The sequence below is a fragment of the Hippopotamus amphibius genome, chromosome X (genome assembly GCF_030028045.1).
Source record: "Hippopotamus amphibius kiboko isolate mHipAmp2 chromosome X, mHipAmp2.hap2, whole genome shotgun sequence".
Taxonomy (NCBI): Eukaryota; Metazoa; Chordata; class Mammalia; order Artiodactyla; family Hippopotamidae; genus Hippopotamus; species Hippopotamus amphibius.
In genome coordinates this window covers 41,187,397-41,213,444 of record NC_080203.1, presented here as the reverse complement: position 1 = coordinate 41,213,444, position 26,048 = coordinate 41,187,397, and the positions used below count along the sequence as shown (strand labels likewise).

At 44.0% G+C, this 26,048-nt stretch overlaps 1 protein-coding gene across 3 annotated transcripts in view; it reads right to left on the bottom strand.

Moving 5' to 3' along the window:
- COL4A6 (collagen type IV alpha 6 chain) overlaps nt 1-26,048 on the bottom strand; it is a 263,062-nt gene that overhangs the window by 64,843 nt on the left and 172,171 nt on the right. The window contains exon 1 of one of the 3 annotated variants that reach the window (XM_057717756.1): nt 9,684-9,762. The exons of the other annotated variants lie outside the window; for them this stretch is intronic. The gene's annotated coding sequence lies outside the window, so the exon portion shown is untranslated. Of the gene's footprint in view, nt 1-9,683; nt 9,763-26,048 lie in introns of those variants that run through there. 3 annotated transcript variants of the gene reach the window in all.

Sequence of the window (26,048 nt, the reverse complement as noted above, 5' to 3'; positions counted from 1 at the left end):
GAGGACTTACCATCCCCACTTACCATTTTCCCATGCACAAAGAACACTGCCATCACTTCACTAAATAATTTTGGCTTAGAGACCTATGAAGCATGCCAAAGTTCCAGACATGGATCAGAACAGGCTATTTTAGGGGCTGCTAAGCTTATTTGGATAGAACATATTTTATAAGCACATTTAATAAGATTCATGTGCACCAAGATCCTTCAAGTTTGTACTTCTTAGGAGATTAGTTATTCAGGCTGGGTAATATTGTCCTCTTCCTAGTTAATGCCAGGCCATCCATCAGGTTGTCAAAAGAGTGAAAGAACAGAACTCTGGAGAGCATCAGGACGTTTTCGAACTCACATCCAAATGGCCAACTGCATGCTTGCAGTGAAGTCCAGAGATGACTGTGCCCGAAGAACACTGCCTCGGGGGGCCAGAGGGAGGAGAGCCAAGAAACCCACGGTTGACCAACCTCTCAGCTCATCTTGGCCGGCAGTTCCCAGAGCCCCAGCATTGCAACTGGAAACAGACACTCACAGAGAACACACACACACTGTTTATTTGTCTCCTCTCTCTGTCTCCCTTCTTCCCTTTTCCTCGCTTCCCACCATCTGTACAGTGTTGAATGTGTAAAATCCAAGAAGCCTGAGAACATACATTAAGTATCAATTTTGATAGCAAGAGGGAACAGTCTGAGGATTTTGAATGCCCTGGTTATGAAGTGTCTGCAACAATTAAGTCTGAGAGTTCAGGCTGACATTTTCAAGCTGAAGGAGATAGAGAATTAACCCTAATGGGTGCAACCCAGGTGGGCTGGTCTATCATTTAGAACAAATCCCAGTAGGGATCGAATTTTCTTGGCAGAAAAATGAAAACCATTAGTAAAGTGCATTAACTTTCAGAGAACACAACACCATATCAGGTAGAAAGCCTATTTTCATAGACGCTTCCAATCTCTGCCCCTCAGCCCCTTCACCGACTGTCTGCAATTTCCTACAGACCCGTGAAAAACTCTGAGAAAAGTCCATTAAACATGCCCTTTAATATTCACCTTCAAGGTTTACTTTTGAAAGGGCCGAGAAGAGGACAGATGCTTCACGCAGTGGTTAGAGTCATGTACTGGAGATACAAGTGGCTGCCAGCTGTGGGGGGCCTTTAGACTAAAATTTCCAATGTCAATCAGGCCCGTGAAGACCTGGGACTCTTGCAAAGAAGTAAAAGATGCTCTTTGCAAGGAGATGCAATTCTCTGAGGGTACCACCCACCACTCAACCTTTCCCGACCCCCAACAAGCAACCTACAGAGGGTTCTAGGCTGCAGAATGCTTAACGGGCTTATTTCTGGGAATGATGGAGTGGGAGGTGAACTTCTACTTCTTATGTTCTTACCTCCTGTTGTTGGACTTTTGTTTATAATGATTCTCTTATTTATTACTCATAAATTTTCACTATACACACTTACACAATTAAAAAGTAAAAGAACAACACTTAAAAAATAGTGCTGTGTTGTTGCTCAGGATTAACAAAGAAGTGTAAAATGTGGGCCTAGCTTTCAAGACTAATGTACACAAAACCATAGCAAACAGTTCAACTCCGGAATGGAGCACAAGTGCTACGGGAACACAAAGGCAGGGTTGGCCATGGAGGGTTTGTGGAATGCTTACATTCTGTCCACGGTGGGCCCCAACTGAAGGAGGCCTGGAAAGCAAGGAGGGAAGTTGAAGACTTGATGTGGCAGAAAATAGGGAACCCTTAGAGGTTTGGGGACAGGGGATGGATGGGAGGAGGGAAGTGTTTCAGGGCTGAAACTCAACAACTAGCATTCGGAGAACGTGTGTGTGTGTGTGTGTGTGTGTGTGTGTGTGTGTGTGTGTGTGTGAACATGAGGCCAGGGCAGCCTGCCTGAGGTTGGAACAAGGGAGACAGATAAGAACAAGCTGTTGGTGGGAGGATGAGGGGCAGGATAGACTTGCCAAGACCATGTTATTACTAGCAAAGGAGATGCAGTCAGGGCACTGAATGCTTGACCCAAATCTGAGCCTTGCCCAAAGCTTTCGCGCATCAAGGGAGGGGAGGTGAAAGCATGATAAACCACTGGATGGCTCACATCACTAGAGCCTGAGCAGTGCCTGGCGTGGGCATACGGACTGGCACACGCCAGCCCTGGTCTCTTGCCTTTGTGAGTGCCTGCTAAGCGAGAATAAGCAAAGACACACAGGAGTGAGGCAATTCTGGGGCTGGACTTAATGGGAAATCTGATTCCATCCAGAAAAGGCAGGCTTCCATGGCCCACTCCCTTTCTCTTGGCTGGGAGGACATGCTGACTTTGCCACAGTCACACAGCTGACTCCTGCATGCCAGCCAGAGAGTTCCAAGTGAGTCTCCTAAAGAGCTCATGGGTTCTTTGAATTTGAAGTCTTTTTCCAAAGGGGCATTTGAAATGGTGCACCTTGGAGGAAGGTGTACGTCTGGGCGGGTGCCGGCTAGAAACCTCTCAGACAGAAGCGGGGCCTGTGGGATGTCTTGAGGCCTCTGAGGCGCTGCTGGCCCAGAACTGCCTCTTTAGTGCGGTACCAGGCCCTTCTGGAGCCTGCAGTCCTAGGATACGAGACAAGGAGCCTTCCCATCCACTGAGGTCCCTTCTTTCATATAGTGGCACAGAGTACCGTGAACAGACGGAGATGGCAAAGAAAAAAGTAGAGACGTTTCTTCCGTGGGCTGTTCTGTCAGCCACCTCCAGCGATGCTTACTCTGTGCGTATAGCTGTATGAGCTTTTCCCTTGTCTCCAATGCATAGGCTTTCTGTCACAGTGCCCAGTGTACTGCTGGCGTTTAATACTAAATCCATGATGGAAGTGCTTCTTTTGGTTGGCTGGTTTGTTTTCCTCCAAAGAAGCTATTGGTGGCACTTTTCATAATGGCCAGCAGAGGGCAGTGTGAGAACATAGCGGCTACAGATAAGCAGGTGGGAGGCTGGGCCTCTCCCACTACAGAGAAAAAGAAATCAAACCAGTGTCAGAGAAGTCACAGAATGTTGGAGCAGGAAGGGCCCTTAGCGACCGTTCCATCCAGGCTTTATTTTATACACGGGGGAAAAAGGAGGCCGAGAACGGGAAGGACTTGTTTAGGTCACATAGCTAGTGAGGAACAGAGTGGGACTCAAACTAGACCACCTGCTGCCAGTATGGCCCTCCCCCTGTTTGCCAGTGGCAGATGTCCTAGGGGGTCCTTGAGGTTGCCCCCCCTCCCCCTGGGCCCGCCCCTGGGACTGTCCCCCTCAGTAGGCTGCAGTAGCCAGATGCTCACACATCATTTCTCTCTTCCTAACTGATCATTTCACAGAACCAATCTGAAACACCATCACTGTTTGGACCGCTAGCAGAATTTCAATGGGCTTGGACCAATGCCCTGCCATGATACATGTCATTTATTTTGGCAAATAGGCCCAGACAGGGCAGAAGGGACTCCTCCAAGTCTTTCCAACAAGCTCTCCTGCCTCCATCTGCTCAGGATTTTAAATATGCACATCAGGGTCTAATTCTCAAGAGAGTGAGCTGGTACTTATGCCTAAGGCCAGGAACTGCAGTTTTCCAACTGCAGTCCAGGCTGGTTGCCTCCTGACGACCACAGTGGGTTGGGGTCAGTGTGTAAACTTCACCTTTGATCAGACCACACCTGAGCCCCATCCCCAGATAACTGGGGTAGCCGACCCAGAAATGGGTTTGCATATAAAGTAGTACACATATGCAGAAATAGCATCCAAGAACCTTAAAAGCACATGCCTCTGACCAGTAGAAACTAAGAGGGGGATGACTTTTCATTACAAGGCCCATTTCCGCCTTTTTATCCCTCCCTCAAGGTTCCAGTGTCCTTCTCCCATAAAATTAAAATTTGTTCTTAAGGAAGAATCTGAAACTCATTCCCACTGAGGCATAAATGACAACAACTTAGAGCTTTACTTCCCCCCAGGGGATTTGTATTTTAATGGAGACCAAAGTGTTAAGCTGGGGATGCACATATATTTATGAAGCACAAAAGGGAAAAGCGGTGTGCACAGGCTTTCTTAAGGTTCTGGCTATGGTGCAGGAGGTGATGGAGTGCTGTTAGGTGGTATCATGGTGCAGGCTCTGGAGTTGGACAGACCTGGAGTCAGATATTCGTGCCATTTAATAGCTATGTGACCTTGGGCAAGTGACTTAACCACTCTGAGTCTCTAAGAGCTCCAAGAAATAATAGCTTTAGTGTAGGGTTTTGGGGAACATTTGCATCAGTGAATGTAACACATCTGGTAGATAGCATGAATGTATCTGTTTCCTTTCTTCTTTAAGTCATGTTTAGGGTAAAATGGAGAAGTTATAATTGGGTACTTAATGCTCCGCTTATGTATAAGTGGGTGATGCACAGACATCATTGAGAAACTCTCTTTGGGGCAGAGATGTGTGCCCAGGAATGAATGGGCTCTCCACATCTGGGAGAGTATTTCCCATCTTAGCACTGATGTCCTGGATCTCTTGGGCACTCAGTTCTTCAGTGTCTGCTCATTCTCCTCAAAGAGACCTCATCTACAAGCCAATGACTCCCCAGTCTGAACCTCCAGGCCAGATTTCTCTTCTCAATGTGCCAGATCCTTATAGCCAATGGCTTACCAGACCTCTCCACCTGGATATCCCAACTCAAACTCAACACGACTAAAGCTGAACCCATCATCTTTCCCGCAACCTTGTTCTCCAAACCAGCTCCTTCCTCCTGAGCTCACTGAGGCCAACTCCGTAAATAGCAGCCCATCTACAAAGTCGATAAAGCCAGAAACCCAAGGGCCCTCCATGACCTCTCTCTTTCCCTCATCTTCTACATCCAATTCACCAGCAAGGACTGTCAATTCCACCTTGAAAATATAGCTGAAATCTGTCCATTTTTCTCTACCTCCATGGTCTTAGTTTAGGACTTCCTCATCTCACCCCTGGAGTGTTGCCACAGCCTCCCAATTGGTCTGCCGTTCTCCAGTCTAGCTTTATTCTCTCCCAGCATCCTGCTTCAGGGCCTTTGTACATGCCTTTGTTCTCCTGGCTAGCTCCTATTTATCATTCAGGCTCCAACCAAGATATCAGCTCTTCCAGGAAAACGTGCATGATTATGCCTTCCACAGAATGGGCTAGATTACCTGTTTGTGTCCATATCCTTCAATAGATTGAACTCCATGAAGACAGGGCCTGTGTCTCACTTCCCACTGAATCACTTATGCCAACCACAGTGCCCCATACACAGTGAGTGTTCAGTAAATGTTTGCTGAATGGAGAATGGATGAATGAATACACACACTAAGAAGCCAGAGGTCCAGATATATCAACGTCTTCTTTGGAAGTCCGGATGGCTGCACTAGAGCACAATCAAGAACCATCTGATCGCAGAACTACAGAAAAGAGAGCTGCACCAAACTTAGGAAATCATCCAGTTCAGGATGGAGAAGTTGAAGCCCAGAAAGGGAAAGGGACTAACTCAGATTCATACAGTATCACCTCTGGACACATCATGAGTGGAACGGACTGGATGGGGCAGCATGACCAGAGACAGGGAACCCAGCAAGGAGGTTGTGATGCCTGGGAGAGAAATAATGGTGACCTGAACTAGGTGCATGGCAGTGAAGACAGGGACAAGACAGATTTAAGAGATATTTCAGAGGCTAAAAATGATAGGACTTGATGCTAGATTGGAATTGGTGGGTAAGACAGGGAGGTGTGAAGGAGGACTCCCAAGTCTCTTGATTGGGTGACTGAGTGGATCTCTTCATTGACATGAAGAAGTCTAGGGGAGGAAGAGTTTTGGGTGGAAGATGAGGAGCTCACCTCTGGAGAGGTGGGGATTGAGATACCTTTGGACCATCTTGGGAGATGTTTAGCACCTGTTTCTGCCGCTAGACTGGAAAGTCTGAGAGGGCAGGGAGGTCAATTGACTTTGCCCTGGTATCTCTGAGAGATGCAGTGTCTGGTGTGCAGTAGACCCTCAGAACATAATTGTGTGGAAAGAGCACAATTGTGGAATGAATGAAAATATAGAATTAAATATGCACTTGGCAATCTTTGAGAAGGCCACTTCCAAGTCTCATTAAGGACAAAATGAGATTAGAAGACTTTGCTGCCACCCCCCAAAATCCCTTGTGGCCTTTGGGAAAAGGGGAGCAGAAATCCCTGACTTCCAGCCTAGGGACCAGGTGGCTTGACTTCTACAATTTGTCCCTATTTTTCCACTGGAATTCCCATCTCAGTGATGAGGCCAGGGCGGAGGGGGTGTAAGAACTTAACAGACTCTGGCTTAGTAGTTGGGATCTCTCCCTAGCCATGAGATTTGTGGTGAGAAGGAAACTAACGATGATACCCCCCCAAGGGCAGATTACTTGAGAAACTTCAGAACACTATTCCTTTCGCCATTATGTTGGAGCATCACAATACACCTGTGAAGCAGGCTGAGGGCACCAAGCTGCAAAGTGGTTCGCCAATGGGGCTTGCTAATTTCACACAGCTGGTCAGTGGCAGAGTGAGTATCAGGGCCTCCCCATCAACTCTGCGCTCCTTTTTTGCAACAAACAGAAACAGCCATCCATAGAGCCCTACAATCTAGTCTCCTAGTAACAGCACAAATTGGCTAGCATTGTCTGCAGAAGTAAATAAGGGAGAAAGAACACTGGTGTGTGAAGAATAGGTCTAAAGTCAGCAGATAAAGGCTCATATTATACAGGTCCATTTGGTGGCCCAGGAAGCCCTGGTTCAGCCTGATAATGTTACCATCATCTACGATTTGCCAGCCTGGGCAGTGACCCTTCCTACCTTCCAAAAGAAAAAAAAAGTGATTGGTGTCTACCAAAGAACGAACCCCCCAAATTCTCAGTGTCTGCCACAGCTGAGAAGCAATATCAGAGTCTCGCCCTCAATACCCAAGTGAAAACACATTTATTTTCTAGTTCTTAGGCTATAATCAGTGTTTGAAGCAGCCAGCCCAGGCATGAAGACATGCATCTACATGCTTTGTTTGCAAAGACACACACACCCATCCCATTGGCTGTTGTCAGCATGTTGAAATTGTTGGAAAGACGCCTCCCAGAGTGCTAAAGTTAACTCTTGCTAGGCAATACTCTGCATCCCTCCCTTCTACCTGTTTCTTCACATTTCTCTGCTAAAACATAATAATGACCTTCTTTTTACCAAACACATACTAAGTGCCATCTCATTTAACCCGTCTCCTTTAATCCTCTAACAGCCCTAACAGATGGATATTAGCTGCGTTTTACAGATGAGGAAACTGAAATACAGAGAGGGTAAGGAATTTGCTTGAGTTCACACAGTAAGCAACTGGTGAAGCTGGTTTTGGTGATACCAAATCCTCTGCTTCTACCAAGCTTATATTGCCTCTCTGCATTGAAGAATGCTCTGAAAGTAGAAACATAAACCAACCTGAAGAGGGGCAGTGAGAGCTATTCAGGAAATATTTTTATTTTCATTGATACTGGAACGATGTATCCCAATTTGCCCAATCTTTTCACTGGAACAGGTATTATTGAATAGAAACTCGCGTCGCAGAATTAATAGATTAAATCATAAAAGGCACTTCAAGGGCTAGTATGCCCTAGACCTTAAAAAGATGGAAGATTCCTTCTTGTTCCACAAAGTGGCCTTGCAGATTGGCCTGTGGGCAATGGACAGTTTACTAGGTTCTTGTAGACAAATTCTGATATGCTACGAGTCCCTAAGGTTAGCATATTCAATTAGAGGTGGAAGGGGGGATACAGACACCATATACTAGTTTGATGATCACTGAGGTGAGCAGAAATTGGTAATTTTGTCTTTAAACATGTCATATTTTCCCTTGCCCTTGGGGAATGCTAATAATTGTTAAAATAGGATGAAGCGGAGATGTCTGCTAGATAGAGGCAAATAAGCTGATGAAGAATTTTCAGGTCTCCCTTTTCTCTATAACATGTTTCTAAACCTACATCAGAAACAAGAAAAAGCTTTTCTTTTTGGACTTCCCTGGTGGCGCAGTGGTTAAGAATCTGCCTGCCAATGCAGGGACAAAGGTTTGAGCCCTAGTCTGGGAAGATCCCACATGCCTCAGAGCAACTTAGCCCACGAGCCACAACTACTGAAGCCCGTGCACCCTAGAGCCCATGCTCCTCAACAAGAGAAGCCACCGCAATGAGAAGCCCACGCACCACAAAGAAGAGTAGCCCCCCGATTGCTGCAACTAGAGAAAGCCTGCAAAAAGCAATGAAGACCCAATGCAGCCAATAAATAAATAAATAAATAAATAAAATTTTAAAGAAGCTTTTCTTTTATGATAATAGTATGATTGGGATGGTCAAGAACTCCAAATCAAATGAAACTGGAAATATGACCAATAGTTGGCCACAAAAATAAAAACAGACAACCAAACACCTCTGTAACCATTACAAATGGTTGAATGAGTCTCCGCAGGCCTTCAAATACACATGCAGACTATACAGAGAGCTCCACTGTACTATAAAGTGTGTGCTGAATTTCCAGACTGCATGAGAAAATAAATACAGCTCTATCTACTTAGGATGAATTTAACCTAAAACTAATACATGTGTCGGAAAAACGTGAAATACTTAACTTACCGTAATTTTGTTTTCCTTCTTAGAATTTGAAGGGCAACTTGTGTGTGATTTGATGGCACAGGACTCTTAAGAAAGCCTTCTAGTAAACAGAAAATTTGCCTGTTTAAAGCAGCAGCATAAGATTTTCTGTTTCCTGCTCTCACTTTCTAACTGTATTATCTTGAGAAAGCTAATTCATCTCTCGGCCTTAGTTTTCTCATCAGCAAAATGGGGATATTACTTGTCCTACCTATTTCCTGAATTGCTTTGAGCATCAGTTGAGAGAGTGTATGTGAAAAGGGGCTGAGGGTTCATTCCATTGACTAAGCTTTGCTTTGGGGGAAAAAATCCTAGTAACCAAACTCCCAGTTTTCAAAACCTCCTGTTTGCTGGGCTCATAGGGCAGTAAGCTCTTAAATAAATAAAGGCTCATGACGAGGAGATTTCAGTAGAAAAAAAATTGAATGAAACACGCAGAAGAATGTAAAGCTGTGAAAGGTAGGAGCAAATTGACTGTCCAGCACAGGGTTATCATTATAGTTTAGAAAGGATGTGGACCTACCCTATTATCCTATTACTGTAGTTTAAAAACATGTGGTTTATCTAAAAACACATGGTTTAATTACAACCTGGAGCTGATCTTTTTCTTTTCTTTTTTTCTAGCAAAACATAGCCCTGGTTTTATAATTAAAAAATCAAACTGAAACAGGCCTTGCCAGAAATTCACTTTACAGCAATTTTTGCTGTAGTGTATCTACTCCATTAGAAAAGGGATACTTGTGGCATTTTTCTCTGACATAATAAATTACCCATCATTGATATACCGCACAACCTTTAGCCCAATACTGAGCTGGTGCGAGCTGGTTGCTTCTGATTCTATGTTGGCTTCCCCAAGTCTCTGGTGAGAAGCCCTCAGATTTTGGAAGTGGAAGGTAACAGGGAGAAACCAATTACTGCTCCTTAAACAGAAGGAGAAAAAGGAGGATAGCATCAAAGAAATCTCCTGCTAGGACCCCCTTGCCAAAGAACTCAGGGAGCTCTGAAAGGGGAGGGGAGGGCAGGGCAGGGGAAGGAGAGGAACAACTTACTCATATAGTCTCTGAGCTGTTCTCCTTGTAAGCCCACACCCCTGCATTCATTTAGAACCAGAGGAGCATTCATTTCCACACCCATGCAGATAAAGAGACAGGCATTCCAACCCCAATACACATGCCTGCAGGCACAGGAGTCTCCTAAAATGGTATGGCTTGCTGGTAGGTACTCTGGTGTAGCCTACCCTACACCTCCCAGCCAGCGGTGGATTTGAATTCAAGAAGATGAGATGACTTACAGCTCCCCCTGCTGGCGGTATGCAGTAGTCCCTATGGACAAGTCCAGTCATCCACACAGATGTGCACAGGCCAAAAAGGAGAGGGGGAAGGGGGTGTAGAGGGTGAGAAGCTCCACATTTTTGATATCTTTACCTTTTATGTGACGGACAATGGGAAGCTGAGATGAAATCAAGCTCTGTGTGCAACAGAAGAGACGGGTTGTGGTAGTGGAGGCTGCTGTGGTATAGGTGACAAGTAGAAGCTCCAGAGCCTTTAGTGGCATCAGGAACTGCAAGCTGCAAGCTTGCACTGGAGAGGCGCTTCAGATTTCAATGTATTTGTACACCCACGACTCCATGGAATGCTCAGAATAACCTCACCCTCAATGTACTAGAGAAGTAATTGAGCCCAGAGGTGAATTAACTTCTCCGTGGCCACACAGCTTCTGAGCAGCAGAGCCAGACCTTCTTAGTCCCAGTCTAGGGCTCTTTCTGCTACTCCCTTTATAAAGAGCCAGGTCAATTCTGGGTCCAAAATTCCCCCCAAAATGTCATGGAACTCCACCCAAAGCCCTGGGTCTGGAGCTTATTGAATCCTTTTCATTCTTCCCTCATCCTTCTTGCCGCCCAGTGGCATGCTTATTAACCAATTAAGTAGGTGCAAAAACGACAGAGAACTCAAGTCAGTCTACTTCATCCCTTCATAATTCATCAATTGAGAAAACATTTGTGGAGCGCCTACTGTGCGCCAGCTATGGTGCCACATGTTGGGAGCACATAGATGAAAGTAACACCGTCCTTGCCCTTGAGGCACTCTCAGTCCAGGTCAGAGAGACTAGTTATGTACATACATGAATATACCATAAGGCAGAGGAAGGCAGAAGGGATAGGATTCTGAACCCAAGGACTGTTGTTAGGTTTGTCTTGAAGATAGAGGAGCACAATTTTATCCCTCGAAACTAGAGAGTGGAGAAGGATGCGTAATGAAAAGCAGTCAGGACAAGTTTTGGTAAGTAAGAGGGAGGTGGAGAAAGTCCATTTCAACTTGACCTCAATTTTCTCAATAAATGTAGGAAGTGAGGTCGCCGATAGAGAGTGAAGGTATTTGAAGTTGAGGATGACTGGAAAAGGGTGGGGAGGAGAAGCTGTGGAGGCCATGGCAGGAAGTCAATTGTTAGAAAAATGGGAAGGGCTTCCAAGCAGCTCTGAGGGCTCTGCCGACACTAGAGAACGTACTTTTGTTGGGGAAGCTTCCTCAAACAATACTTGGCAGCCCAGGAGCGGGAGCAGGCAAAGCAGGTGGCGTGGTTTTCCAGGGCTGGACGCCAGCACATACATCGGAAGTATGGGGGGTGAGGAGGGGGGGTGAGGGAGAGGGGTGGGTCCAATAGGAGGATGTGAAATCGCTGTTGTCATAGCTGATCTTGGGACCCAGGCTAGAGAGTGAGCCAGAGGGGAGCTAGCCATTCCTCATAAACAAATGATTTCCTAGACCATTTGGGTCTTGCTGAAAGTGAGAAGTCTGACTAGCTATAGATATGAACTACACACAGCATTTAGTAGTTGAGTCAAGGTGACCAAGACAAACCTGGAGCCAGAGAGAGCAACCTGGTGATCTATATGTGGAGAAATCCACCAGACCATTAGCGATGTCATGCCACATCTACATGACCTTGGTGTAGCATCTAATTCCAAGGGAGATGGTTTAGGCGGATGCAGAGATAATGGTGCCAATGCCCAGGGCAGAGTCAATGGCATGTGTAGCTAGGCAAGTAGGTAGCTCCCGTGTTTACAGTTCACTGAAGACATGTTTTGTCCGAATTCTCAGTCCTCTGTACCTTCCCCACTGCCACGGTGTCATTTTACATTTTTGTAATCTCTCACTCTGCGCAACAATTCTCTTAGAGATAGGAGCAATGGAAGCACTTTAAACAGCTTAAAACAATGATCTGGTTCCCAGAGAAAGCAGAGCTAGGGATAAATCAGGAGGTGATTCTGAGAGGAATCCAGGTGGAAAATTAGGGAGGGAGGAAGTAGCAGCTGGAAAAGAAAGCAAAAGGAGCCAAACCCTAGGACCTGGGGAACAAAAGATATGAAAAGGGAACTGCCTTGTCCAGGGGCCTGGCCTGGAGAGGTTACCTGGGCAAGAGGCTCCATGGCCCCCCCTTACCTCTCCATCCATCTCCACTTTTTTCATTCTCTGGTTTTATGAGGATTTTAAAAGCTTCTAGATCTGGTGCTGGCAATCTTTCAGAAAAAGTTAACAGAGAATTCTGCAGAGATAAAGTCCCCAGTGAAGCCTATAGCCAAGAGTAGCAACAATTGTCTCCTAAACCTGAGTGGTAAACAAACCTTCAAGTGCTTTCCCCTTCAAGGCTTTGAGTGCTGCAAGTCCTTTGGCCTAAGAACCTAGCAGCTAATCGCTTCTCTTGACTTGCTGACTTGACAAAGAGAGGTTTCTTTGTGAGTCTAGTTTCAACCAGTCCCCAGAACCCAGGTGAAGGAAAAAAAAAAAAAGGTGAGGAGGTGTAAAAGAGGGTGTGGGAAAGCTCTAGTAAGTCTGTCTGGGAGAGGGAAAGTCTCCCAAAGGCAAAATGAAGGAGCATGATTAGGAGAAAGGTGGAAATCAAGGCACAGCAAGGGTAGCTTTCAATGAGCATGGCCAGGCAGGCCACTCCAGGACTCAGAGGAACCCTCCTATACTTTGAGACCCTACTCCCATAACTACCCTCTCTTCCCCTTCTATCTTCTGGACTGGTTGCTTTCCGTTGGTCTCCAAAATGTGCTTTGGCCTGCCGGATGCTAAAAAAATCAAGAAAAATCTTTCCTCTGCTGCTCTGACTACACCATCTCTCCACCTCCCTTCCAGAACAAACTTCTTGATAGACATCACTCATTGCCTCCACTTCCTTTCCTACCACTCTCCCCACCCCCTGGCTATCTAGGCCGGCCAACTCTTCTGACTTGAAAGTCCTCTCTGGAAAGTAACCCATGACCCCTGCTAAATTCGATTCCCATAGGCTTTCTCTGCAGCTTTTGTCATTGCTAAACACTCTTTTCCCTTCTGAAACCCTCTCCTTGGTTTCATTGCTCTATTCTATGGACTCTTTAGTCTTTTATCATGTTGCCATCTTCTTTACTGGCCTCTTCCATTCTGCCCAGGGGCTCTTGCCTGTCTCTTGGTGATTTCATCCACCACCTACAGCTTCTACCATCCCCTCTATAAAGATGAGGCATCGCTCTAATTTATTTCTCAGGTCCTGTCAATTTCTCAAGTCCATGTCCACAGCACTATTATTGGTCCCCTTAGGGACCAATAACCAAAGCTTATCTCAGTCCCTCATTAGCTCTCCCCTGGATAATGACAACAGCCTCTGGAGTTCTCTCTGTGTCCAATCAAACATTGCTGCAATCTATCTACCACTCTGGACAGTACTCTTCCTAAGTCTGATCCTATTGCTTCTCTGCTCAAAACTGTAAATCACTCCCCATTACTCTCGCAATGAAACCCTTACTCCTTAACCGGGCATTGACAGCCCTTCGCTCAGCTCCCACCTGTTTCAGCAAGCTTATTTTTCCACGAAACACCCTTACCTGCCCTAGACTCCAAGTATAACAGTCTCCTCGCTGATGCTTAAATCCACCCTGTACTCTCTCACCATTGGGCTTCCAACCAAGTGGTTTCCTTGACAAAATACCCAGAACTCTCTACCAAGGTTCTAACCATCCTTCAAAGCTCAACTCAAATCTGACCTCCTCCAAAAAGACTTCGCATATTTCCCTGGTCGGAGTAATGTCTCCCTTCCTGTAACACTTCACTTTTTTTTGGTTTGGAATTCAGCTATAGAGAGCTGCATTAATCACACCCCTCAGTTCATGGCAAAATAGCATCATTAGTCCATATAAGGCCCCTCCTTTTATTTTTAAATTTTCCTTCATCCAGATCTCCACTCTCATCCTTGTCCCCTCACAGGAACTTTCTCGAATGTATTTGATGTCAGTCCAAGATATCTATCTATATCTAGATCTACACCTGCACCTACATGTACATCACCTACATCCACATCTATATCTGTCTCCTATTGTTGGTGTGTATGTGTGTATTTAAATTCAAACATGTTACTGGGCTATACAGAGATCATTCTATTTCTCATTTTTTTTTTCATGAGAATGTTTCTAAGATCTACTTTGCTGCTCCTATTTCTTGTTAGTATGCACAGTATGCCTTCAGCTTGCTTTGTATGTATATTCTCCCACTGATGGACAACCTAGTTTGCCTCCAATCCCTTACACAAATGATTCTGTGATAAATGATTATATGATAAATATCTTCATAAGGATTCCATTTTAGAACTATGGAGAGGTTCACCAGGAAATAGACTCAGGAGTGAGGTTGCTGGGTTGTAGGAATATATACATAGTTACTATCAAAAAGTACCATCACATTGCTCTTCAAAAAGCTATTCTAGTTTACATTCCCACCGGCAATACACGAGGGTTCCTTTTTCCCTCCACCTGCTCACAAACACTTGGTGTTATCTGACTTTTTTTTTTTCTTAATTTTTATTTATTTATTTATTATTTTTTGGGGGGTACACCAAGTTCAATCATCTGTTTTTATACACATATCCCCGTATTCCCTCCCTCCCTTGACTCCCCCCCACCCCCGTCCCAGTCCTCTAAGGCATCTTCCATCCTCGAGTTCAACTCCCTTTGTTATACAGCAACTTCCCACTGGCTATCTATTTTACAGTTGGTAGTATATATATGTCTGTGCTACTCTCTCGCTTCGTCTCAGCTTCCCCTTCACCCCCCGCCCCACCAAACCTCAGTCCATTGGATGAATATAACTTGTACGGTGTACTTGCTTCATCTTTCTTTCCATTACTGTGCTTTGCCATAGTAGATGCTCACTTAATATTGGTTGAACTGAATTGAGGGGCCTGTGAAGTACTTCAGGATGTTTTGGAAATTACCATCCATGTAATTTTCTGACAAAAAGGTCAAGTGATTCTCATTTAAAAATAGCTATGTTACTTCAAATTAGGTATTGGAGGAAAAAGGGAAGGAGGAAAAAATAGATTATTAACTAACTAATGTAGAGTTTTTTAAATTAATTTTTATTGGAGTATAGTTGCCTTACAATGTTGTGTTAATTTCTACTGTACAGCAAAGTCAATCAGCTATATGTATACATATGTCCCCTCTTTTTTGGATTTCCTTCTCATTTAGGTCACCACAGAGCACTGAGTAGAGTTCCCTGAGCTATACAGTAGATTCTCATTAGTTATCTATTTTATACATAGTAACAATAGTGTATATATGTCAATCCCAATTTCCCAATTCATCCCACCACCCCACTTCCCCCCTTGGTGTCCATACCTTTGTTCTCTATGTCTGTGTCTCTCTTTCTGCTTTGCAAAAAAGATCACCTATACCAGGGGTCCCCAACCCCCAGGCCAAGGACGAGTACTACCTGTTAGGAAGCGGGCTGCACAGCAGGAGGTGAGTGATGGGAAAGCAAGTAAAGCTTCATCTGCTGCTCCCCATTGCTCCCCATCACCTGCATTACTGCCCCACCACTGGTGGAAAAATCGTCTTCCATGAAACCAGTCCCTGGTGCCAAAAATGTTGGGGACCACTGACCTATACCATTTTTTCCAGATTCCACACATATACGTTAATATATATTTGTTTTTCTTAATGTAGAGTTTGGACTTTTGAACTGTTAGTGTTTTGCCTATCCCCCAAATTATATTAAATTATGAAAGATGGAGGGGAAAGGGTCTCTGAAATTGAATAGAAACAAAAACAGATGAGTAATTGTGGTGGGTAACAATTGGGAGGGGATATATGGGAGACTTCTGGGGTGATGATGATGTTTTATACTTTGATCTGCTTGTTAACATGGGTTCATTAACTTTGTAAAAATTTTTTGTGCTGTACACTTACGATTTGGCCACACTGTATATTACATGTAATTTAAAAGTTTGTTGTATTATGTATAACATATTATTTAAAAGCTGTAAACAATAAAAATGAGACATGATACGAGGTTCACATGTATAGTATCTGCACAATATAGTATCTGCACATAAATAATAACACCCAGCATTCACTGTATATCAGGCCTGTGCTGAGCATCTCATGAGGATGGTCTCATTTAATGCTCAGAAAAGTCTTAAGAAGGAGTTACTATGATCATCCACATTTTGTATATAAGGAAAATGAGGCAAAGAGAGGTTAAATAACTAGCCACGGTCATATAGTTGGAAAGTGGCAGAAGTCCTATTCAAATTTGTGCTTCCACACTCTTTACTATGCTGACCCGACATTCAGCAAATAGTACTATTAAGAGCCACTGTGAGATACACAGAAGTAATGAATTAACTTTTTACAGCTAAGAGCCCTGAAGGAAAAGCACCCGCTAACCAAGTCATGTGCAGAGGACCATATCATGGTGAGCGGTGCTCTGTTGCCCCTCAGCTGCCATCACTTCTAAGGGGCTTGACCTGAAAGCTCTGGAGAAGAAAAGGATTCTAGCTCTTGTTGTCTTCTATCAGATTGTTCTACTGGTCTTTCCTACCTTCTTTCCAAAATGATGGGTCAGACTAGAATCAATTTTTTATTTTTAATACCTGTTTTGGGGAATAATCTTAGATTTATAGCAAAGTTGCCAGGGTAGCAGAGAGTTCTCATACTCCACACCCCCATCAACTGATTTCCTCTAATGTTCACATCTTCCCTAGCTATTGAACATTTATCAAAACGAAGAAATTCACATTGGTATGAGACTACTAACAGAACTCCATACTTCACTCAGATTTCATCAGTTTTTATCCTAATGCCCTTTTTCTGCTCCAGGATCCAAACCAGCATGCACTGCTGCATTTAGTAAAATGCATTATTTTTTTAAGTTGTAGTAAAATGCATGACATAAGATTTACCATTTCAACCAATTTTGTGTACAGTTCTGTGGCATTAAGTACATTCACATTGCTGTGAAAACATCATGACCAACCATTTCTAGAACTTTTTCATCTTCTCCAACTGAAACTAGTAAAATGCATTTTTACAACAACAAAGAAAACCTATTGCCCAGAATAGCTGGCGCCAAAGAAAAACTTACCACCATGCAATTAACAACTAGGTTGTAACAAGACCAGACAAAGACGTTGATTTATGTGGAAACCATGGAAACAGATAAGTATGAGCAATACATATAGGAAACATCTAGATTGGGTTAGTGGTAAGCCCTCTCAAAAAAACAAAAACTTTGGCGATAAGCGAAGCAAGCCAACTGGGTGAAATTTATAGCCTAAAAAAGAGGCTGCAAGCAATCAGAGAAGAAGAAGAAGAAATAAAAGGAATCCAAATTGGAAAAGAAGAAGTAAATCTGTCACTCTTTGCAGATGACATGATATTATACATAGAAAACCCTAAAGACTCTACCAGAAAACTGCTAGCACTAATCGATGAATTTAGTAAAGTAGCAGGATACAAAATTAATGTGCAGAAATCTCTTGCATTCCTATACACTAACAATGAAAAAGCAGAAAGAGAAATTAAGGAAACGCTCCCATTTACCACTGCAACAAAAAGAATAAAATAGCTAGGAATAAACCTGCCTAAGGAGGCAAAAGACCTGTATGCAGAAAACTATAAGACACTGATGAAAGAAATCAAAGATGATACAAACAGATGGAGAGACATACCATGTTCCTGGATTGGAAGAATCAACATTGTGAAAATGACTATACTACCCAAAACAATTTACAGATTCAACGCAGTCCCTATCAAATTACCAACGGCATTTTTCACAGAACTAGAACAAGAAATCTTACAATTTGTATGGAAACAAAAAGGACCCCGAATAGCCAAAGCAATCTTGAGAAGGAAAGATGGAGTTGGTGGAATTAGGCTTCCTGACTTCAAACTATACTACAAGGCCACAGTGATCAAGACAGTATGGTACTGGCACAAAAATAGAAAGGAAGATCCATGGAACAGAATAGAGAACTCAGAGGTAAACCCAAGCACATATGAGCACCTTATCCTTGGCAAAGGAGGCATGAATATACAATGGAAAAAAGACAGCCTCTTCAATAAGTGGTGCTGGGAAAATTGGACAGCAACATGTAAAAGAATGAAATTAGAACACTTCCTAACACCATACACAAAAATGAACTCAATATGGATTAAAGACCTACATGTAAGGCCAGACACTATAAAACTCCTAGAGGAAAACATAGGCAGAACACTCTATGACATACATCAAAGCAAGATCCTTTTTGACCCACCTCCTAGAGTAATGGAAATAAAATCAAGAATAAACAAATGGGACCTCATGAAACTTAAAAGCTTTTGCACAGCAAAAGAAACCATAAACAAGATAAGAAGACAACCCTCAGAATGGGAGAAAATACTTGCCAATGAAGCAACTGACAAAGGATTAACCTCCAAAATATATAAGCAGCTCATGCAGCTTAACACCAAAAAAAAGGAAATAACCCAATCCACAAATGGGCAGAAGACCTAAATAGACATTTCTCCAAAGAAGACATGCAGATGGCCAACAAACACATGAAAAGATGCTCAACATCACTAATCATTAGAGAAATGCAACTCAAAGCCACAGTGAGGTATCACCTCACACCAGTCAGAATGGCCATCATCAAAAAAATCTAGAAACAATAAATGTTGGAGAGGGTGTGGAGAAGAGGGAACTCTCCTGCACTGCTGGTGGGAATGTAAGTTGGTACAGCCACTATGGAAAACAGTTTGGAGGTTCCTTAAAAAACTAAAAATAGAACCAACATATGATCCAGTAATCCCACTCCTGGGCATATACCCAGTGAAAACCATAATCCCAAAAGAAACATGTACCATAGTGTTCACTCTAGCACTATTTACAATAGCCAGGACATGGAAGCAACCTAAATGCCCATGAACAGATGAATGGATAAAGAAGATGTGGCACATATATACAATGGAATATTACTCATCCATAAAAAGGAATGAAATGGAGCTATATGTAATGAGGTGGATAGACCTAGAGTCTGCCATACAGAGTGAAGTAAGCCAGAAAGAGAAAAACAAATACTGTATGCTAACTCATATTTACGGAATCTAAAAAAAAAAAAATGGTATTGATGAACCCAGTGACAGGGCAAGAATAAGGATGCAGATGCAGAGAATGGACTTGAGGACACGGGGTTGGGGGGCGTGCAGCGAAGGGGAATCTGGGACGAAGTGAGAGAGTAACATAGATATATATACAGCACCAACTGTAAAATAGATAGCTAGTGGGAAATTGCTGTATAACAAAGGGATATCAACTCGATGATGGGTAATGCCTTAGAGGGCCAGGACAGGGAAGGTGGGAGGGAGTCGCGGGAGGGAGGGGATATGGGGACATATGTATAAATACAGCTGGTTCACTTTGGCGTACCTCAAAAGCTGGTACAAAAGTGCAAAGCAATTATATTCCAATAAAGAGCTTAAAAAAATAAAGAGGCTGCAAATGCTTTTGAGAGAAGGTAATTCTGTGAAACCGACCCAAAAGCAAAAACATCACCAGGAAGAAAGAGGGGACTGCACCCCTGTTTTCAGAAGAGAACCTAAAACCGGTCACTTCATTCATTTTGTTGGCTGTTAACCCAACAACGCGCATGGCACCTGAGTGAGTGATCAGACCCCAGCTGACCACCTCGTACTCTGTACCATCCAGAGTACAGTCAAGCACCTGGTATGGGAGATTATCCCATAGATTGGAAAGGGCTCACATAGCTATTGTTGCAAGTATTTGACTACATAAGGAAGGAGGAAGATTCTCTAGAGTAGAAACGTGTTAGATGCTCTCAATCAGCGCTTCTCAAAATGTACTGGGCATAAGGATTACCTGGGCATCCCATTAAAATTCAGGTTCTGGTTCCGGAAGTCGGGGTGAAACACAAGATGCTGCTTTTCTAATGGGCTCCCAGGTGATGTTGATGCTTCTGATCTTCGGACTGTAGTTTGAGCAGCGAGGATCTAAATTAGTAGTTCTCAGCTTGGCTGCATATTGGAATCACCTGGAGAGCTTTAAAAACTACTGATATCTGGGTCTCATTCTCAGAGAGTTTGATCTAATTAATTGGTTTAGATTATCCAGTGGGCTGAATTGTGTTCCCCTAAAATTCATAACGAAGCCTACACCCCCACCCCCAATCACATTGGAGAAAAAGGCTTAAGAAGGTGATTAAGGTTAAACGAGGTCATAAGGGTGGAGCCCTGATCAGAAAGAACTGGTGCCCTTATAAGAAAAGACACCAGAGTTCTCCCTCTAGCATGTGAGGACACAGTGAGAAGGTGGCCATCTGTAAGCCAGGATGGGAGCTCGCACCAAAACACGACCATGCTGACACCCCGATCTTGGACTTGCAGCCTCCAGAACTGTAATCAAGTAAATTTCTGTTGTTGAAGCCACAACAGTGATATTTTGTTATGATAGCCTAAGCTAAGACAGGGTGTGGCCTGGGCACCAGGAGTTGATAAATCTCCCCACCTGATTGTAATCTGCAACCAAAGCTGGGAGCCTCTGCTTTGCCTAGCAGTTGAAGGGAATGCAACCTCAAAGTTGCATCACCCCTGCCCCTGTGTGAACACAAAAGCTACTGCATGTGTTTGGAGAAACATCAATCTACATCACCACTTCATTGCAGGATAGACACGAGCCCCCTTCCTGCTCAGACAACTTAGTCCTATCCATCAAAGACATGAATGTCCTCCCCCAAAGTTGGGAGAGCCTATGTGACATTTAATGAAATGACAGGTGTCACATTTTCTCTTTCAGTTCTCTTCAGGAGAAAGGCTGTGGACCATGTTATGATCTGTATTTTCTGTTTGAGGACTTAACTAAGACATATGATCCCCTTGTCTGAGTGGGCATATGGGAAGCCCTGTGAAGAATGCACTCTTCAGATGTGTTCATCAACATTTTTTGCTTCCTTCACGGGAGAATGAAAGGCGAGCTATCAAACCCTCTTCTCTGATTACACCAAACACGGCTCCATTTGCCACAATGTGTTATTCAGGGTTCACTTTTAAGCAAACATTCTCAGAGTTACAGTGCTCGGAATCCAACATCGAGTTTGGACAGAGAAGATTTAATTTGAAAGAATTTTACAGCAAAATCAAAGGGTTGAGAGAATCAAAGTCTCTTGTTGGTCATTGCATCATTGGTCACTGATCATAAAAACATGCAACTGTGAGTTCAGTTTGCTTAGGCTCTGCTTCTCTTTGAGCTGCCCAGTAATGCCACAATTCCCCAAGTCCCAGGCCCAGGGCACCTGGAAACACACACCTAAGCACTTGACCTACCGAACGGCACATCTGTCGACCAACTGATCTAAGGACAGCCCCTAATCGTGGAACTTGCTCTGGCTTGTTGTGAGGGTTTAAGGAGAATCTTCAATGGAAAAGGGCTTTGAAAAAGAATTTAGTACATGGTGAGTATCATCAGAGCATGGTGATTAGATCGTGTGAGTGAGTGTGCTGAAGTGGTTGGGATGAGCAACCGGCAGGCTGGTTCGACTGTCTTAACCAGCACTCCTTTCCCACATGCAGATCATCAGCAAATAATTATGAAAGTTCCTAATGGCTTCCCTGGGTTCACTCTTGTGCTGGTTAGCTCCAGGCACTCATCCAAAAAAGAGCCAGCTTGGACGGCCACGGAGCTGGGTTTTGACCCACAGCAAAGAGATGTCTGTTTTTAGACACCATATCAGGTGTCCTCTTGGCCACATTAGCAGAGAGTTAAAAAAAAAAAAGACATTCCTGGGGGACCATCACGTGCTGCAAAGTACAGGACCCTCACAAATTTCCTCCCCACCTACTTGGCAGAAGTAGGGTTTTCTTCTTTAAATTATCAGAGAGAGAAGTTTGTTGGGGGTAAAATCACTCCATCAGTACATGTGACAAGACAATAAAGAAACTCACAAATTCTCCCAACTAGCTTAAAAGAAGATTCTTTTAACAAAAGGTGTGTGTGTGTCCCCATATGCACAAACAGGTCAGTCCGATACCCAAAAAGCCTTGCTCCAAGAAGCCTCCTTCACCAGTCTGTAGTCTGCTCCTCCTACCTTCAGACTCTTCCAACAGAAGGCTTACTGCTGTGAGATGTTTACTTGTCACTAATTAGCTTAATCAAATGGTGTACTGAGCAGAGAGAACACCGTGTTATTGTAAGCTTTCACAGGAGTCCCACGGAAGGAACTCCAGGCCCAGTGGGTGAGACTGAAAAGCTGTATATGCCCGAAACTTCTCGCACCCACCCCCGAAAAGCTGTGGCTTACTGGCCATTGTCTTCTGCATTTAGCAAAGCAAAAGCTCCAGTCAGCTGAGGTCAGGGTGAAAGTGACCAAACTCACACAGAGAGGACAGAGGGTTGCCTGTGAAATCAGTTTTTGTGGTCATCTGTACGTGGGCCACTTCAAAAGAGGGCACCGACTACATATTTCAATACAGAGGTGGTATTAGTGAGCAAGCCTTGCATCCTATATGGTCAGACCACTCAAGATGGCTGATCTCTTGCTCTTTGTACATCCCCTGCTCGACCAGTTCCTACCTCACCTACAGCCTGCTCACAGGAACGTGCTTACCCCCTGCCCTAGCTAGTGACCTAATCCTTAGGCTGGAACAGCTCCACCTGCTATTTTATTAAAGGGCAACATCTGCCCTGGTGATGGTCATTAACCCGGGGCTGTGCCCCAGCTGCTGGTTTCTCTGGTAACTGATAGGCCAACTGAACCTAATTCTCCCTACAAATGGCAGCCGCCTTCTCCCCCAGGAGTGAAGATGGTTGCCACATGTTGCCTGCCGTCCACAGTGGGGGTGTCACTCCAGGCCCTTTTGCTGAGGACGTGTAAGGTCCCCTGCCCCCCAAAACCATGATGTTTCTGTCGCTGTCTCCAGGCTCTTTCTTTGGTCTCCAGGCTGAGCAACTACAAGGCTTACAGGCCTGTGGGGTGCAGCCCAACACGCTCTGTCCTCAAAAGGCACAGATTTTAGCAGAGGAAATGATATGGTACTTTGGCTTCTGTCACCTGGATCCAGCATAGGTCCCAGTGACCTGAAGAGGGAATTCAAACTCCACAGTCTAGTATACTTCTGGGCTGCAACTCAAATGTATTCTAGATTTCTCAGCAAGCAAAAGGCTGGCAGAGGAGGTAAGAATTGAGAGGTCGGTGTAACCTTTCGACAGAGGCTCAAACCAACATTTTAATAGACTGCATAGAAGCAGCTAAGAGGAAGATAAACATGTCAAACCCAAGCTGCTGCTATCTCTATTCCTTTCTCCTCTGTTTCCATGGTGCTGATCACTTTGGTGCTTCTGAACAACACGGGGAAAGAATTTTCCTTCATTTACTATCTCAAAAGAGGTCAAATAAAAAAGGAAAAAAAAAAGAGGTTTGGGACTGCTAACTGCTCCATCTCCATTTTCTTCATTGCTTTCATGTATGATAGAGTCAGATAGAACTGGGCTGGAATTTCTTCCTAGCACCTACTATCTGTGTGATCCCAGGCAGAAAACCTCCCTGTGTCTTAGTTTTCTTCTCTTCAAACTGAGGTTAATGATAGTACCTACTTGTCTGAATTGTTGTAACGATTAGATGACATAACCCATTTGTATCAAAGTTCTTGGCTGTAAGCAATAGAAATCAAGTCTGCATATATTAAGCAATAAAGGGATGTACTGGAAGGATGTAGAGCCGGAGAGGGCAAACTTCCTGGAAAGGGCCAAGTAGTAAATATTTTAGGCTTTGTGGGCTGTATGTATGGTGTTGCAACTATTCAACTCTGCCACCGCAGCCCCCAAACACCCAAAGACAATAAATATCAATAAATGCCTGGGCGTGGCTGTGTGCTAATAAAAATTTATTTGGTTAAAAAAGGTAATGGGCCAGATTTGTAGTTTGACAGTCTGTGATATAGAGACTTCCAGAATAGATGGAAGGGTGGAGAAGACTTTGGAACCTCGGTAGCAGGAACAGTCTGGTCAAGGTACCATAGCCACAGCCGCGGACTACCATTGTAGTCGAATTCTGTCTCATCATCTTAGCTTCGGTTGCTCCGGGCTGAAAGTGCAGGGAAAGTGACCCATTGGCCCGGCATAGGTCCTGTGCCCACCCCCTAGCTACCCAGGAACAGGTGAAGCCAGGCTCCCCAACAAGACTCATGCAATGCGGAATTCTTTCCAACTAGAAATGGCATTTGGGTGCTGAGTGATTTTAAAATGACATATTCTCTATGCCCCGTAAAGTGTTTGGTACAGTGCCTTGCATGTGGAAAGCTCTTGGGGGTTTAACTGTGCTGCTGCTGCTTTTATTATTAGAGCACTGGCACAATGCCTGATCTATGAGGGTGTTCCATAGGTGCTGGTCCTTTCCTCTCCTCCTCTCCCTTGTGAACTTTCCCATCACTCACTCCCCACCCCTCACTCTTGAGAGGTCACGTGGAATAGTGCTCAGGGATAGAGATTCTGGAGACGGCTTGGGTTTGAATCCTTACTGATACTTCCTAGCTGAGCGACTCTGGGGCAAGCTGCTTTATTTCCATTTCTCACTTATAAAGCGGAATGAAGAATGTAACAGCACTTTGCTCAGAGAGGTTGTCATAAGGATGAACTGAATCGATGTATGTAAAGTGCTTATAACAGTGCCTGGTACATAAATGTTTATGATTGTTATTCTGTCTGTGCTCACAGATGCTCTACTCCCATGCTTTCAACTCCCCAATCTGTGACTCCTGTCTGATTGTTTTCCCAAACTTCATCCCCCATTTCTCACTGTCCTCAGATGATTTCTGTTGGGATGCTGGGCTGTCATCTGAACCAGTTCACAGTTGCCAAGAATCATTGCCCTTCCTCCACTACCCCAAACTTGAGGCCTCAGAGTTGCCATTGGTTCTCATCCCTCCCCTTCATCTGCTATGGATCACTGCGACCTGCCCACGCTTCCTTTGAAATGTTATTTGCATTGTTCTCTTTTCCATTGTCATTACATTTGTCCTTCAGGCCCGAGGTTTTGAAATAGCCTGTTAACTCCTCTCCCTGCTTCTACCATCTGCCCTCCCCCACACCACCCTGGCCACAGCCAATTCATCTTATGCACGATGACCAAATTCAACGGAAAGATGGAAGTCTACAGGCTGTTATACTACTCAAAAGCTTCCAGTGCCTTTCTCCACCCAGGGAAGGGGTTCTTAAACTGGGGTCCAAGAGTGGGCTTCAGAGGGTTCATCACGTGACCCACCCTTGTTGAAATTAACTGTACAAAAACCTTAAGCATCTGTGCATGGATTTCTGGGGAGAGAAGAGGTTATGTAGCTTTCATTAGATCCTTAAAGGGCTCTGTGGTCCCAAAATGTTTAATTGATGCTCTAAAGTAGGGGGGCACAGGCACCCCAGGGGGAACACAAGATGATTCTTTAGGGTATGAGAAAGAAATATTAGAACTTTAAAAATTTTACTATATCATCCTTTATAATTTGTGTTCATGCTTTACTATATACTAGTGCATTAGTATAAGTATACACTTTATAAATAAATATATCTGTGTTGGGGGTATGCTAATGTGTTTCTCTGATAGGAGTATATGATCCAAAAGGTTTTGAAGATACTGCTGTAAAGGATCAAAAATCAAGATTCCTCCGCTCTTTACTCTCTGGTCTGAAGCTGTTTTTCCCTGCCCTTATCTCTTTTACACAACCCCTCCACATACATTTATTTCTAGGCTGATGCCCACCTCTGGACCCTGGTTCCTGTAATTCTCTTTGCACAGATTGCCCCTCCCTTCTTCTCTTCATAGTAAAATGATATGCATTTTTCGAGGCCCCAGGAAAAGTCTCATCTCCATCAGGAAGCCTATCCTGACTAATCCACCTGCTGCATCACCGCAAAACTCTATCTGGAGCACTAATTATGTCACGTAGCACGTGGTTCTTAAATGTATACATTGCAGATTTTATTGACTTATCTCCAACAACCAGAAAGCAAGCCTATTAAAGGAAGACTATGGAAATGTTTTCCATATCCTGTATAGGACCTAGCACAGTGCTAGAACTAGTGCTTAATGAAGATTTGCTGAAAAAAGCAACAAACTGC